The following is a 15,097-nucleotide window of genomic DNA, read 5'->3' on the forward strand; positions in this document are numbered from 1 at the left end:
TACAGCAAGCCAACAGCCAACATCAAACTAAATGGAGAGAAACTCAGAGTGATCCCACTGAAATAAGGAACAAAACATGGTTGTCCACTCGATCCATATCTATTCAATATAGTTCTTAAGGTCCTAGCTAGAGCAAGAAGACACCAAAAGGAGATCAAGGTGATACAAATTGGAAAAGAAGTCAAACTCTCACTATTTGCTGATGATACATAAGTGACTCCAAAAAGTCTACCAAGGAACTTCAATGCATAAATACGTTCAGTAATGTAGCAGGATACAAGATTACCTAAAAAATAAATCAGTAGCCCTCCTTTACACAGATGATAAATGGGCTGAGAAAGAATTCAGAGAAATATCGCCCTTCACAATAGCTACAAATAGCATAAAATATCTCAGAGTAACTCTAACCAAACATGTGGAAGACCTGTATGACAAGAACTTTAAATCTTTGAAGAAAGAAATTGAAGAAGATACCAGAAAATGGAAAGATCTCCCATGCTTTTGGGTAGGTAGAATTAACATAGTAAAAATGGCAATCTTACCAAAAGCAATCTACAGATTCAATGCAATGCCCAGCAAAATTCTTCAAAGACCTTGAAAGAACGGTACTCAACTTATAGAAAAGCATAAAACCCAGGATAGCCAAAACAATCCTGTACAATAAAAGAACTTCTGGAGGCATCACAATCCCTGACTTCAAACTCTACTACAAAGCTACAGTACTTAAAACAGCCTTGTATTGACATAAGAACAGTCAGGAGAACCAATGGAACCGAATCAAAGACCCAGATATTAATCCACACACCTTCAAATGCCTGATTTTTGACAAAGAAGCAAAAAATATCAAATGGAAAAAAAGAAAACATATTTAACAAATGGTGTTAGCATAACTGGATATCAACATGTAGAAGAATGAAAATAGACCCTTATCTATCACCATACACAAAACTCAAGTCCAAATGCCCTTGACTAAAGAATGAATAAGGAAAATGTGGTACATTTACACAATGGAGTACTACACAGCAGAAAAAAAAATGGCATCTTGAAATTTGAGGGCAAATGGATGGATCTAGTAAACATCATATTGAGTGAGGTGACCCAGACCCAGGAAAGCAAATATCATATGTACTTACTCATAAGTGGCTTTTAGGCATAAAGCAAAGAAAACCAGCCTACAATTCACAATCCCAGAGAATCTAGACAGCAATGAGGACCCTGAGAGAGTCTAATCTACATGGGAAGTAGAAAAAGACAAGATCTCCTGAGTAAATTGGGAGCATGGGGACCATGGGAGAGGGTTGAAGGGGAGGGGAGAAATAGGGAGGGGAGCAGAGAAAAATGTAGAGCCCAATAAAATCAATAAAAATGAAAAAAAATGAGAAAAAGAGCCATCATGGACACGGCAAGGGGGAGCCCAGAGTGGAGCTTAGGTATAAATGGGGGAAGCTTCAGGGGAAACAAAGCCCAGAACAGAAGGGATAGCCACGGTTTATACATGTTAGGGGGTGAGGGGAAGTTTTAGACTGTACATGGTATGTGTATCGGTGTTGTATGTTCAGTGCATGTGGTATGTGTGTGTATATTGTGTGCATTGTGTTTGTAGTGTATGGTATTTATGTGGTATTGTGTGTGTATGTGTATGGTATGCATGTTGTATATGTTATGTATGCACTGTGGGTATATTTGGTAGTGCGAATGTATGTGGTATACATGTGTGATAGGTATATATGTGTGTGTATGTATATGTACATATATAATGGTATGTGTGTTGTACATGATGTATATATATGTATGTATTGTAGGTGTATTGTGTGGTGTGTATGTACTGCTTTATATGTATGATGGGGTGCACGGTGTATTACTGTGTGTATGTATGTAATATGCATGTGGGACTGCATAATGTGCATGTTTTATATAGCATGTGTGGTGTATGTGTGCATGAGATACTGGCATGTGTGATGTGTGTTTATATGCATAGGGTGCAGGTAGATATGTGTATGTATATATGTGCATGGGTGTAGTATAAGATATATATGTTTTCTATATTATATGCAGTGTGTATGTATATGAAGTGTGTATATATGTGGTGTGTATACTATGTGTATTGTGAGGGGTTATTATGGAGTGTGTGTTGTATGTGTACATGTATTTGTGTATGTTGTATGTTTATGTGCACAGTATGTATATGAAATATAAGGTGTGTGTTGTATATATGTGAGGTGTGTATTGTGTGAGATTGTGTATTATGTGTGGTATGTGTGTATGCAAGTGTGTGTTGTATATGTATATGTATGCTTGTGTAGTGTATGTTATATGTTTATGTGCATGGTGTCTGTGCAGTACACAGTGTGTGCATGTTACATGTGTATATGTGTGTTTTGTACTGTGTGGAATGTGTGGGGTATATATGTATATGTATGTGAGTGTGTGTGGTACAAGTGCATGGCATGAGAGCTATGAGTATAATGTATGGATGTGTACAGAATATATGTGGTATATATGTTGCATATGGTATTTATTGTGTGTATATGTATAGTGTATGATATGTGTGGTGTGTGTACAGTATGTATGTATGTATGATGTTTATGTGGTTGTGTACATGTATATTTGTGTGTGGTGTGCATGTATAGTGTGTATGTGTACCTATACATGTGTGGTATGTGTTATATGTGTATGTATATGGTTGTGTATAATATTTATATGTTGTGCATGTGTGTGTATTATGTGAGGCATGCCTTGTATATGATGGGGATGGAATATATGTGTATGTAGAGGAATACATATGGTATATGTTCTGTGTATGTGTGTCATGTGTATGCTTGTGTAGGAGATGTGGAATGTATGGTGTATGTGTTGGGTATGATGTGTGATATGTGTGTGTATGTGTGGTGCATGTGTGTGTGGAGTGGGTAGAGTGTGTGCACTGTGTATGTATATGGTGTGTGTATGAGGTTTATGGAATATATATGTATGGGGTTGTATATATGTTATATGTGTTTACATGTATGGTCTATTATATGCATGTATATATGACATATGAATATGAGCATATATACATGCTGTACATGTGTGATTATGTGTGTGTGTTTTGTAATATGTTTATGTGTGTATATATATATGTGAGGTATGTGGTATATGAGTGGTCTATGTGTATGTGTGTACATGTAGTGTGTGTGTGTGTGAATGGGTGGTATATTAGGTAGATTATTTCTATAGCTGGGTTTTCCTTTACTGTGACAAACACCATGGCCAACGACAACGTGGGAGAAAAGGGTTTATCTTGTTCACACTTCACATCACAGCCCATCATCATCAGAGAAGTCAAGGCAAGAACTCAAGGCCGGAACCCGGGGGAGGAACTGAAACAGAAGCTTATTGGCTCTGTCCGACTGCTCTCTTACAGCACCTGGAGCCACCAGCCGAGGGTGACAGTGCCCACAGTGAGCAGCCGGGCCCTCCCACATCAATCATCAGTCAAGAAATTACACAAAAGGCTTCCCACAGGCTAATCGGATGAGGACATTTTCTCCATTGAGAGTCCCTCTTCCAAAATGACTCCAGCTTGTGTCAAGGTGACATAAATTGAATCAACACATGGGTGTTTGACATATATGTGATGCAACTGTGTACACACACATATGTACATATGCTTATATGTGTTTATATATGAAGTATATGATATGTGCATGTGTGTAGGTATCGTGTCATATATATGTATGAGGGCGTGGCGTATGTGCTTGTTAGTGTGGGTGTGTGCACATGTGTATATGGGAAGTATGGGTGTGCATGCGTGTGGTGGCATGAGATGACTCCGTGTCTGTCTTTCCTCAACTGCTCTCCACTTCTATCTTTTTGGGTACATGGTCTCTCACTAAACCTGAAGCTCATGAGTTCAGCTAGGCTGGTTGGCCAATGGGCTTCAGGGATCTTCAGAGCTGCAGGAGAAGGCCACCCACTGTCTCCAGCTTTCCACATTGGTTGTAGGAGTGGAAACTCAGGTGCCTGTGTTTGTGTGGCAGGCATTTAGCCAGCTGAGCCATCTCTTCTAAATTCATATTTGAGTTTTAGAAATAAAATATTCCAAGAAACATAGTAGGTACTTGTAAATATTTGTGGAGTAAATTAACATAGGTGCTATACAGTTCCATATCTTTAAAATGGCATTTTTTTTAAAGCTCTTCAGGAATTTAGACAGAGAAGATGGTTGGTTGGAATATGCAAAATTTGAAGAAATCTTTACAGAGAATCAATCCATCGTCTGGCCTGAAAGGAACTCACGTGATTTCTGGATGTTCAGTCAGTCATCCACCCTGCAGAGTGGACCAGACACCGAGGGCCTCGTAAACACATCATCATTACTATAAACTCCACACAAAAGAAAACTGGCAACTCTTCAGGAGCTGCAGCGCTCGGGAGAATGAGCCCCTTGCCTCGCCTGGGCGCACAGCAGAGTTGGCCCTGTACACGTGAGTGAGCCAGCCCTGAGGGTATGAGAGGGCATAGCTGGTACTACCTCTCTCATCTGTGGCACCCGGACGAGGGCAAGATGTGCCCCCCTTGTCTCTGCTGCCTCCAGCTGGTGAGGGAGCTTTCCCCTTTCCCAGCTGCAACACTCAGGAAAGAGGGCCCTGAACCTTATCGGGGCAGCATGGCGGAGCTCTGCAGCCAGGGCACACACGGGTGAGCTAGCTGGTCCGTGGAATAGGAGCATGGGTGTCCTGGCCCTACCCCACATCTGCCATATGGTGGCATGGGCTGGGGAGAGACGCTCCCCCCCTGCACCTGGACCATCAGTGTTTAAGGTATGTAGAAGAGCTGGTCCTGAGGTCAGAAGAGTGGGAGAGCTGCCCCTGTCCCCCACCAGCTGCAACACTCCAGAGAGCAGGCCCTGTACCTCACCTGGGCAGCACAATAGAGTCAACCCCATCGGTGGAGGTGTGGGGGAGTCAGCCGTGAAGCTATGAGCATAGGAGAGCTGTCCCTGTTACTCATCTGTTATATGGTAGCATGGGCAAGTGAGAAATGCCCTCCCCTGCACTCCTCCCCACCCTGGGCCATTGATGCCTGAGGCAGGTGGGCGAACTGGCCCCGCCCCTTGCTCATCACTACAAGAGGTGAACCAGCCAGGACAATGCAAGAGAGCTTGCCCTGGTGGTGAGGACAAGGGAGAGCTGGCAGACTGACCAACCCTGCAAATACCCAGGCCCAGAATCGAGGTTGGCCCATGCCAGCATCCACCCCCATGTAGGATCTACTGGAGCACATGAAGGGACTGGTCCTGTGGACCCAAAGCTGCAGGATTTCCACAACACAGGAAAACAGCAGGATAACCAAGAGGAGTTCCAGTAAAGGCCCAGCATCGAGAGTGTAGCAGAACCCAGAGGTCTCAAACCAGACCGATGACTCTTTGCAATAAACACTTGGAAGTAAAGAAAGATCTATGGATTAAAGGGTTGGCTATGTGATTCGCTGTGTCACACTGCAGCTTCCATGATGGGATTAATTTTTCTTTCCCTTTTTTTTCTCTTAAATTTTATTTTATTTTATTTTGGCGGTAGGGGGAGAGGTTGCAAGGGCAGAGGGTTGATACAAAAGGATGGGGAAATGAATGGGATGGAGATGCACGATGTGAAAGACAGAAAGAACAAAGACGAAAGCTAAAAAAGAAATCAGACTCGTGTTCTACTGAATGGTCGCATTTTGGATTTTCTGAGGAAGATCAGATGGTTCCATTTTTATAACAAATGATTACTTCGCCATTTTTATCTATTAAATCCACAAACAAAATCAAAAGCAGTCTCAGTCAGTGTCTGATGAGCAATTAGACTGAAAAGAAAATCATTTGTAACTTGTTCCAGTGATCTCCCAGTCTCTGAGCCTGTGGAGATGCCTGTGAATTAGAAAACCAAGTCTGACATTCTGCTTGCTTTGACAAATATCTCAAGTGGTTCCAGCTACTGCTAATGTTTCTGCACTTCCTAAAGACGCCTCTATTTCATACTTAAATAACAACATCTAAGCATTTCATTTGAATATGCATGAACTACTATTTCTTCAAGAGTCAAATTTTAAAAAAATATATACAGCCTGATCTATTTCTACCAACTTTATCATTTTAAGTGTGTCTACTTTCATTCCTTCACTTAGAATAGGAATTTGCCATGTGTTCCCATCTATGTCCCTGGTGCCTGAGGAGGCCAAAAGGAATGGTCAAATCCCCTGGAACTCGAGTTGAAGGCAGTTACGAGCCACCGTGTGGGTGCTGGGAATCAAACCTTGGTCCTCCAGAAGCAGCAGCCAGTGCTCTTTACTACTGAGCCATCCCTCCAGTCCCTTAAAGTCAAAAAGACTTTTTCATGTAGGGTGGCACACTCCTATAATGACAGTATTTAGAAGGGAAAACACAGATGACCACAAGATTGAGGCCAGCCTGGGCAATACAATGAGTTTCAGGCAAGCCAGGGTTCCATCAGGTCTTGGAACAAAACAAAACTTTCCCATTATCTTGGCATATGCATCTGTTACTTTGAAAACACAGCTTCGAGTGTTTTCATCACTTACAGGAGACCCAGCTTCGGCAAGAGATTGAGCCTCAGAGAGGAAAGAGCAGAATGACTGAGAAAGACAGTCAATGCCAGCTTCACACACACACACACACACACACACACACGCACGCACGCACGCACGCATGCATGTACGCACAAACCTGCACACACATGTGCACCCATGTACATTGGAACACAAACAAACAACCAAAAAAGAAACCAAATCCCTGGGGGTGGAGAGATGCTCAGCAGTTACTAGCAGTACTGCTCCTGCAGAGGACCCAAGTTTGGTTCCCAGCACCCACATCAGGCGGCTCACACAGCCTGTGATCCCAATCTCAGGGGATCTGATGCCCTCTTCTGACCTCTGTGGGAATCTGCACTCACACGCACAAACCTACACCCATACACAGAACTATACAACAAAGTAAATCTTAAAAAAAATAACTAAATCCTTACAAGAGAATTCCCTAACTAAAATATTTATTTCTGTACTGTTCTTATATGAATAATATGGTTTAATTTTTTTTAAACCAGGGGCTGGCAAAATGGCTCAGGTGGTGAAAGCACCTGCTGCCAAGCCTGACAGCCTGAGTTCGATCCCCGAGACCCTACTGGGGAAGGAAAGAACTGACTCCCACACGATGTTCTCTGACCTCCTCTCACACGCTGTGGCACATGTATGTGTGCACACGTAAACAAAGTAATAAAACACTTAAAATGAAAATAATCCTAAGTGAATTCTTCCCAGTGAGTTTAGAGCTAAAATTTTAAATGAAGAAAATAGTAAGAATCCTATGCTTATGGTGGTGTATCATTAAAGATCGATAGTGCCTAATATTTAAAGAATTCAGCTATTTAAAAAGGGTGAACCAGTGATATCTCATTTGCTTGACGTTCATAAAAGTTTCCAAAAGTGAATATCTGCTTGCCCTTGGCGTGAAGAATGGAAAGGAATGTAAGGCCCACTGCAAGTCAGGGAGCTGTGTGAGATCAGCCATGGGAACAGTGAAAGGCAATAGGAAATCCTGTGGAAGATCTGATTCACAGGTTTGGAATGTGCTTGCCAAAGACAAGGAACCCAGAACCAAGCACTGCTTTCTATGGCCTGCTCTCTACCTCCTACCCGTTCTATGAGAAAGTCTTTCCTCGATCACACCTGTGACGGCCACCACTGCTCTAAAACCCAAGGCCATTAGAGAAATACTTAGGTATCTCCCACATGGGTCTCGTATGATTAATATGATTTTAAAGGATGCACCTTATGAACATAGTGGAAATTATGATTAATGAATATTTGTGTTTGTGCCGGCAGACTTACTCTCTATTTAAAATGAGTCTGTGGTCTCACGCCCTCTTGCTCTGTGTCTGTCTGTCTGTCTCTCTGCCTCTGTCTCTGTCGTCTCTCTCTCTCTCTTTCTCTCACAGAGAGACACGCACACAGACACACACACACACACATACACACACACACACACACACATACACACACACACACACACACACCATAACTATGTATGTACACGATTTATCTTTTCTCATCTCCTAGACACCGAGCATCTTGGCTCAGAAATTCTGTTGGTGGATACAGAATACAATTGTTCGATTATCTCATGTTTATAGTTTCTTAATTTTCATAGGTTAAACACCCAAATCACAGCTGCCAGTCGAAGCAAAATGAGGAAATATAATTCTGGGAAAAACCTAAGTTGTCCTTGAGTTCATGAGACAGACATTTGGTAACAGCTGTTTCTTACACATGACTTCACATTTTTTAAAGCCGATTATAACATCACTACAAAAGCGCCTGCGAATCTGTTTGGTTCAAAATTTTGGTTATTACTTAATAAAAATATATATCATGCTTAGCAGAGTCTCGCTATGCAGCCCTGGCTGGCCTGGAACTCCCTATGTAGACCAGGTTGGCCTCGAACTCACAGAAATACTTCTACGAGTGCTGTGATTAAAGGCACATGCTTTGGAGTCCTGCTTATTTTGATTTGTTTGTTGGGGTTTGTTGCTGTTGCTTTGTGACTTAGTAATCTGACCATTAATTCTGTCCTCTAAAGATTATTTTGCAACATATGCCTGAATTCTTGTAGCCTTCTATATAGCAGCTTCCATAGGTCAAATATGCTTCCCAAAGCACATGTGTTGGGAGCTCAGGCCACAGAACAGCATTATTGGAAGGTTAAGGTTTAACAATAAAGTTAAGGTCGTACATAAGTTAACACTATTGCTGGACTATTTTGGTTTTGTTTACATTTGGCCTCCTTGCTCTCTGTCTCATGCTTGCTTCCAACCCTGCCAGGATGTAACGTATCGAGAAAGGTCCCATAGATACAGCCCCTTGCCACTGGATTTTCCACCTTCAGAATCCTGACTTGAATATTATTTACAGCGTCTTCATTATAAACTCCTGTCTGTGGCATTTTGTTATAGCAGTAGGAAAAAGTATGGAAGGGACCAAGTGAGGGGGATTGAAAAAAGAAGGGAGGAGCCTAAATATCCATATTTGTGGAATCAACTTTGTAAATGTATTCTATCCATTCTCACAGTTTGAATCTGAAAAGTCTCTGAGAGGCTCTGATTTGAACACTCATTCCACAGCTGGTATCTGAGAAGGTTCTAAAGGCTTTGGTGGCGGGGGTGGGGATGGGAGACACATCCAACTCAAGGAGGTGGGTCACCAGGGTTGGGTCTTACGGGGTATGTTATCCCTAGCTGCTTTCTGCCTGCTATGATGTGAACAAGTCTTCCTCCACCTGCTTTTGCCTTCATGCTAGTCTGCTCAAATGCATGAAAGCAAGAAACTAAGGACCTAGTCCTCCTAAATCTTGACCTAAATTAGATTTTTCCTACTTTAAGTCTTTATCTATTCTGACCACAGAATATCCAAAGTAACTGATACCGTCATCTAAGGCAGCAGTTCTCCATCTGTGGGTCACGACCCTTTCAGGGGAGTCACAGAGCAGATATCCTGCATATTAGATATTTACTTTATGGTTTTTAACAGTAGCAAAATGAAGTAGCAATGAAATAATTTTATGGTTGGGGTGACCACAACTATATTAAAAGGGTCACAAGTATTAGGAAAGTTGAGAGCCATTGAATTTCCAGCAATGAAAACAGAAAGTCAGAACAGTCAATCAGCAGAAAAAAACAAAAACAAAACAAAAAAATACCTGAAAAATTCTGACACACTACACCCAAGTAGTAACACAGACTGGAGTTAAGACTGAATGAAACACACACACAAAATTAAAAATTCTGCCCTTGTGATGGTCTTGTTCTAGTGATAATGGAACTGAAAAGTATACACATGGCATTTTAGAAAGTGAATAAACTCTATGGAGAAAAAAGCAAAGAAAAGGGGGACATTTACATTGCAAAGTAAGAAGTCAGACAAGATCAAATATCACCTGCAGACATTTGAACACAGACTTGGGAGATGTGGGTTACAGAGAAAACCATATAGACATCCAAAGATGAGCAACCCAAACAGAGGAAGCTGAAGTGTAAAGATGGTCACTGATACGCTCAAGGAAAAGCCAGGAGCCCAGGAGGAGGAGGAAGAGGCAGGAAAAGGATGAACGAGGGATCAGAGGGATCTTATAATTATTGCAAGGATTTGGGCTTTGACAACATCTGAACTGGAAAGCCACCAGAGTGTTCGAAGCAGAAAAGTGTCATGATGTGATGGGTATGCTTTACTAAAATTTTTATTTTAGGGGACGTAGAGATGGTTCAGTGGTTAGCTCTTCCAAAGAATCCGGGTTTGATTTGATTCCCAGCCCCGACATGATGGCTCACAACCATCTATAACTGCAGTTCCAGGGAATCTGACACCCTCTTCAGGTTTCCGTGGGCACCAGGCACACCCATGGTATACCTACATGCATATTTTTAATTTTAGTATTTATTTATGCGTGTGTGTTTGTGCACATGGATGGGCATAACCACAGAAGCCTAAAGAGGGCATAGGAGTTCCCTGGAGCTAGAGTTATACTTGGTTTGATTGTGAGCTGCCTAACACGGGTGCTGGGAGCTGAACCCAGGTCCTCTGGAAGAGCAGTAAGCACTCTTAACTGCTGAGCCATCTCTCCTGCCCCCTCACATATATTTTAAAAGGAAAATCTTTTTCTTTTCTTTTCTTTTCTCCTTTCTTTCTTTCTTTCTTTCTTTCTTTCTTTCTTTCTTTCTTTCTAAGAATAGATTGAAGAGAACAATGTCTACAAAAGGATTAGTAAAAGGGTCCCTGCAATAATCCAAAGGTTAGGGCAGTTTGTAATGGCCACTGAAGTAATTGAAGCAATCGTGTTCTGGAAGCCGAGAAGATTTACCTACATATATACATGGGGTAGAATAGAATGTAAGGGACAAACCTTGGCTCCAAGGTTTAGGGCCTAACTAATTTGAAAGATGGAGATGAGAGCAACTGCAGATAGGGGATCAAGAAGATCCTACTTGGGGCACATTGAGCTGGAAGTATCTACTGGACAGCCAAGTGAAGATGCTGAGCGGGAGGCTGAGTAAAGGTGTCTGAGCCTCAGGGCAGGAACTATCACTTTCTGAGTCCTCAGTATACACAGAGAGAAATTACAAGAAATGTTCAAAGAGTAGAGAGAGAAGAACAAACACGTAAGGAGCCGAAAGACCAGCAGAGCAGACAGAAGGGTACAGACTGTGTGAGGAGGAAAGCAGGGAGGTACATACTGTCCTGGACAGGAGGGGAAAGAGGGGGCAGCTGGGACAAGACTGTGAATGGCTGAAGTGCAGTGAACACTGAGACCAAATGGCAAGGGTGACGTCATCAGAGACCTGACAGTTCCATAGACCTGGGCAGAGTGTTCAGAACTCTAAAGTGCATAGGAATGGGCTTAAGAAAGAAAAGTAAAAACATAGGTAATATGAACAGCTCTTTCGAAGTATTTTGTTTTGGAGGAAAGAGAAGAAACTAACAATATCATAGACATAATATATAGCCTAAATAATCTACAAAAGGACACACTCAACATTCACATAAGTTTTCCTTTGAAATAGGCAAAACTAGGCTTGCGGTAAGAAAGAAGCAATAACAAGTATGGACATTATCAGGTTATCCTTCTCGAATGATGAGTAGAGAGGTATTTGTCTTATAATTACCCATTGCAATGATTTTCTAGGTAGTTTATCAGCCAACGAAATCATTTATGCATTTCTCTCTATATTTGCCACACTTCAAATGCTAAAGACCAAAGTCACATGACAACAGACGTATCACTGCTGTACTCCAAAAACCACCTACAAGAGCTGGATGCCACTCGTTCAGTAGAGTGCTTGACTGGGAAGCCCTGTGTTTGATTCCCAGCACCCCATAAACAAGGTGGTCCATACCTGTAATCCAGCACCCAGGCAGTACAAGCAGGAGAAGTTCAAGATCATCCTCAGCTACAAGGTGAGTTTAAGGCCAGCCTGGGCAATATGTTGTTTCTATGTTTGGGGTGTGTGTGTGTGTGTGTGTGTGTGTGTGTGTGTGTGTGTGTGTATGTGGTTGAGAAGGAATACTCTAAACTATAAACAGATCAGATTTAAATAGAAACTCCCAAAGCCTGTATGTGTGAAGCCTGGCCAGTAGGTGAGCATTTGCACTTTCCTAATTTAATTAAAATTGGAATTTGTAAATCACATACAATCTTAAGAATTTGAACCGAGCATAAGCTTTTTCTTCATTTTTAACTCCACAGGACATATTTTGTAGTATGAATGTTTGCCTCTAAGGATAAAAAAAAAAAAAAGAATGCAATACAGTATCTGCCAAGAGAATTCATTTATTTTGGCTTTTTTTTTTTCTGGATATGTTTAGGTCTTATTTCCAAGACCTCCCACTTGACAAACACAAACCATTTGGTCCTATATTAGTGATCTAAGTGTGAAGCAATGACAGGGTTTTTTTTTTTCCCTCGATAAATTCACGGGAGACTAAAGCTTCGCACTGCAAAAGAAGAAGGGGGTCCCTGCCAAGCATCACAGCTCTCCCAGCTGTGAATGAACTGGCCTGGGTATGAGCAGCAGATGGTTGTAATGTCCCAGTTGTTTCGCAGACAAGCACCAGCAGGGTGTCTGAGTTCTAAGACTCCCTGGCTCACCAGCATGGAATTCACTTCACTCTGTGCACGTGTCAAAGGGGGAGACCCTCTGCCTCAGGAGGTCCTACGGGGAAGACACATGTCCGGCTAGCTGATGCCCTTTCCAGCCTAAAGGCAGCAAAAGAGCTGGAAATAAGTTAAAATGTGCTCACAAAGGAGTCCTTCAAACCCATTCTGCTCTCCCAGATTGCACACAAAGCATTTGTGGGTGGCAAAAGATTATTTCATTTTAGACCATGTCCAACAAAAAGAGCTAGAAAATGCTTCTCCGTCTATCCTAACTGGCAATGTTGAACTCTCAATTTTCAAACCAGTAACAGGAAAATATTATATGTCCTGATGAAAGCTACTGTCTCATTCTGCACCTGCATAAGGGAGTCGAGGTGTTTGGTTTTTTATCAAAAGTGAAGCAAAAAGTAATGGCATTGATGCTTTATAGTATAAGTGTGTGTGTGTGTGTGTGTGTGTGTGTGTGTGTGTGTGTGTGTGTGTGTTCCTAATTTCTGGTTGATCTACTTAGTTAACCTCTGCTATTTTTCTGGGATCCATTCCAAGACCATGAAACATATCACTGAAGTTGGCATCTCTGTTATTGAGGTTCTTTTCAGAGGCACTCTGAAGTGGTCTGAAAAACCACTTTTTATACATTCTGCACAGAGCTTTATGCTAAAAAAGGCCATGAGCACCACTCAGTAATTGATGAGAAAGTTACAATTTTTGGTGTTCTCTAAAGTATTTTTTCCTCCAAATATGCAATACCCCCAAAAAGTACTATGTTAAAGCTACACATTTAGACATTTCTCTTTCTTCTTTCTTTCTTTTTATTTCTTTTGTTTTTCAATGTTGGAGACACTAGCTTAAATGTACTTTGATTCTTTACGTTAGTGCCAGAGGACTTATTCATGTATAGACTATATATTTACAAGTTCTTTACAAATGTTTTGTTTTCTCTACAGCTATTAACTGAAAAATCCTGAAAACATAGATAAGTGCACATAAGAACCCCAACCGCAAGACCATGAAATTAGCAAGACTGACTATTACAGAAGTCTACATTTTTAAATAAGGAGTACACCTGAGCTATTATTAAGAGTACCTCAGAAAAGATATTAATCCAACCCTCTAAATATAATAGATGAAGAAACCCACGGAGGTTAGTTTAAGCACAAACCACTTAGAGATAAACTGGAAACCACAGCAGAACTCAGGTGCTATATCGCCAGGTCCGGAGCCCTGGCAGTGCGCCTGTGTCGCTGTCTTGATACTTATACACAGACCCTCCGAGCCCCTCAGAAGAACTCTCTCTCTCTCTCAGTTCACAAGTATCGTCTCTCCCCCAATACCCAGTTTCTTAGATGGCGTCAACATACCTGAGTTTGCAGCAGGATTCCTCGGTGCGATCTGGTTTTTTTCCTCACCGCTACAAATCCTTTTAAAGGAGTGCGTCTGTTGGGGCTCGGCTTGAGGCTTTGGTTGGCTGGCCGGCTGGCTTTTCTATTTGTTTTGTTTTTAATTTGCTCGGGGAAAGGGAAGAGGGTGGGAAACTAAACCCGCCCCACAACACATTTTTTCCCTTGTGTCTTTCAAACCAACCCACCCTCTCTTGGCCCGCGGGGCTTAAAGGGTTGCTGTCGCAGTCCCAGGCAGTTTCCAAAGTGGCAGGAGGCCTGGAGAAGTTACACAGCCCTCCGCAGGTGCCGCCCCAATCAACAGCCCTGGTCCCCAGACCTGCTGCGTCCTGCGGCGCAGCCCTGGGCGGCCCCGTGCCAGGGGTTCAGGACGGAAATGGGGTCCCGCCTGTGTCGCGGGGAGATGCGAAGCAGGGAATGCCTGGGTTCTGTGTCGCTGGGTCTGGAGGTGCTGGTCACTAGCGCGCGGGCACGCCGCTGTGGGGCACTGGCCACACAGGTGACCGCGCGGCAGCGGGGACGCTGCGCGCGTGGCCGAGGCAGGCGCTTGGGCGAACCTTTGGGCTGCTCCTGCCCTCCCTGGCCTCTACAGCAGCAGGTGTGGGAAATGCTGCACTAATAAACACAAGGACTGGGAAAAGTGGGAAAGGGAAACAGAAAAGACCCCAAACAGGGAAGTCCTGAGCTCCCTGTCTCCCAAAGTGCATCATCAGTCATCTCTGCCTTGCTTGTCCCAAAAGGAAGGAGGGCCATTCCTTAATCTAGTTAGCTAATGATCCCCTCGTTTTCCATCCTGGAACGCAATGATATTGATGTAGCAAGTTGGGGGTGGGGGGAAAGTATCTGTCGTTATAGAGAGTCAGATTCCAATCTCAAACTACATAAATATTTTTGTTGTTCTCTGATCAAAATGTGCATTCATTTATCTGTTTACTTCCTTAATGACTGTTTATTGAGAACATGTGCTATATTACTTTCTTTGAACTTGGGGGAGGAGGACGTCCGCGTTCATAAG

General features: G+C 42.5%; 1 protein-coding gene across 2 annotated transcripts in view; it reads right to left on the reverse strand.

Annotated features, from left to right (window-relative positions):
• The window catches only part of Lepr (leptin receptor), an 82,448-nt gene extending 67,788 nt beyond the window's left edge, over positions 1-14,660 (reverse strand). The window contains exon 1 of one of the 2 annotated variants that reach the window (XM_038333026.2): positions 14,044-14,660. The gene's annotated coding sequence lies outside the window, so the exon portion shown is untranslated. The remainder of the gene's footprint in view (positions 1-14,043) is intronic. The other variant, XM_038333024.2, reaches the window with a different exon arrangement.
• Between the last annotated feature and the right edge of the window lie 437 nt (positions 14,661-15,097).

Source organism: Arvicola amphibius, chromosome 6 (assembly GCF_903992535.2).
Source record: "Arvicola amphibius chromosome 6, mArvAmp1.2, whole genome shotgun sequence".
Lineage (NCBI taxonomy): Eukaryota > Metazoa > Chordata > Mammalia > Rodentia > Cricetidae > Arvicola > Arvicola amphibius.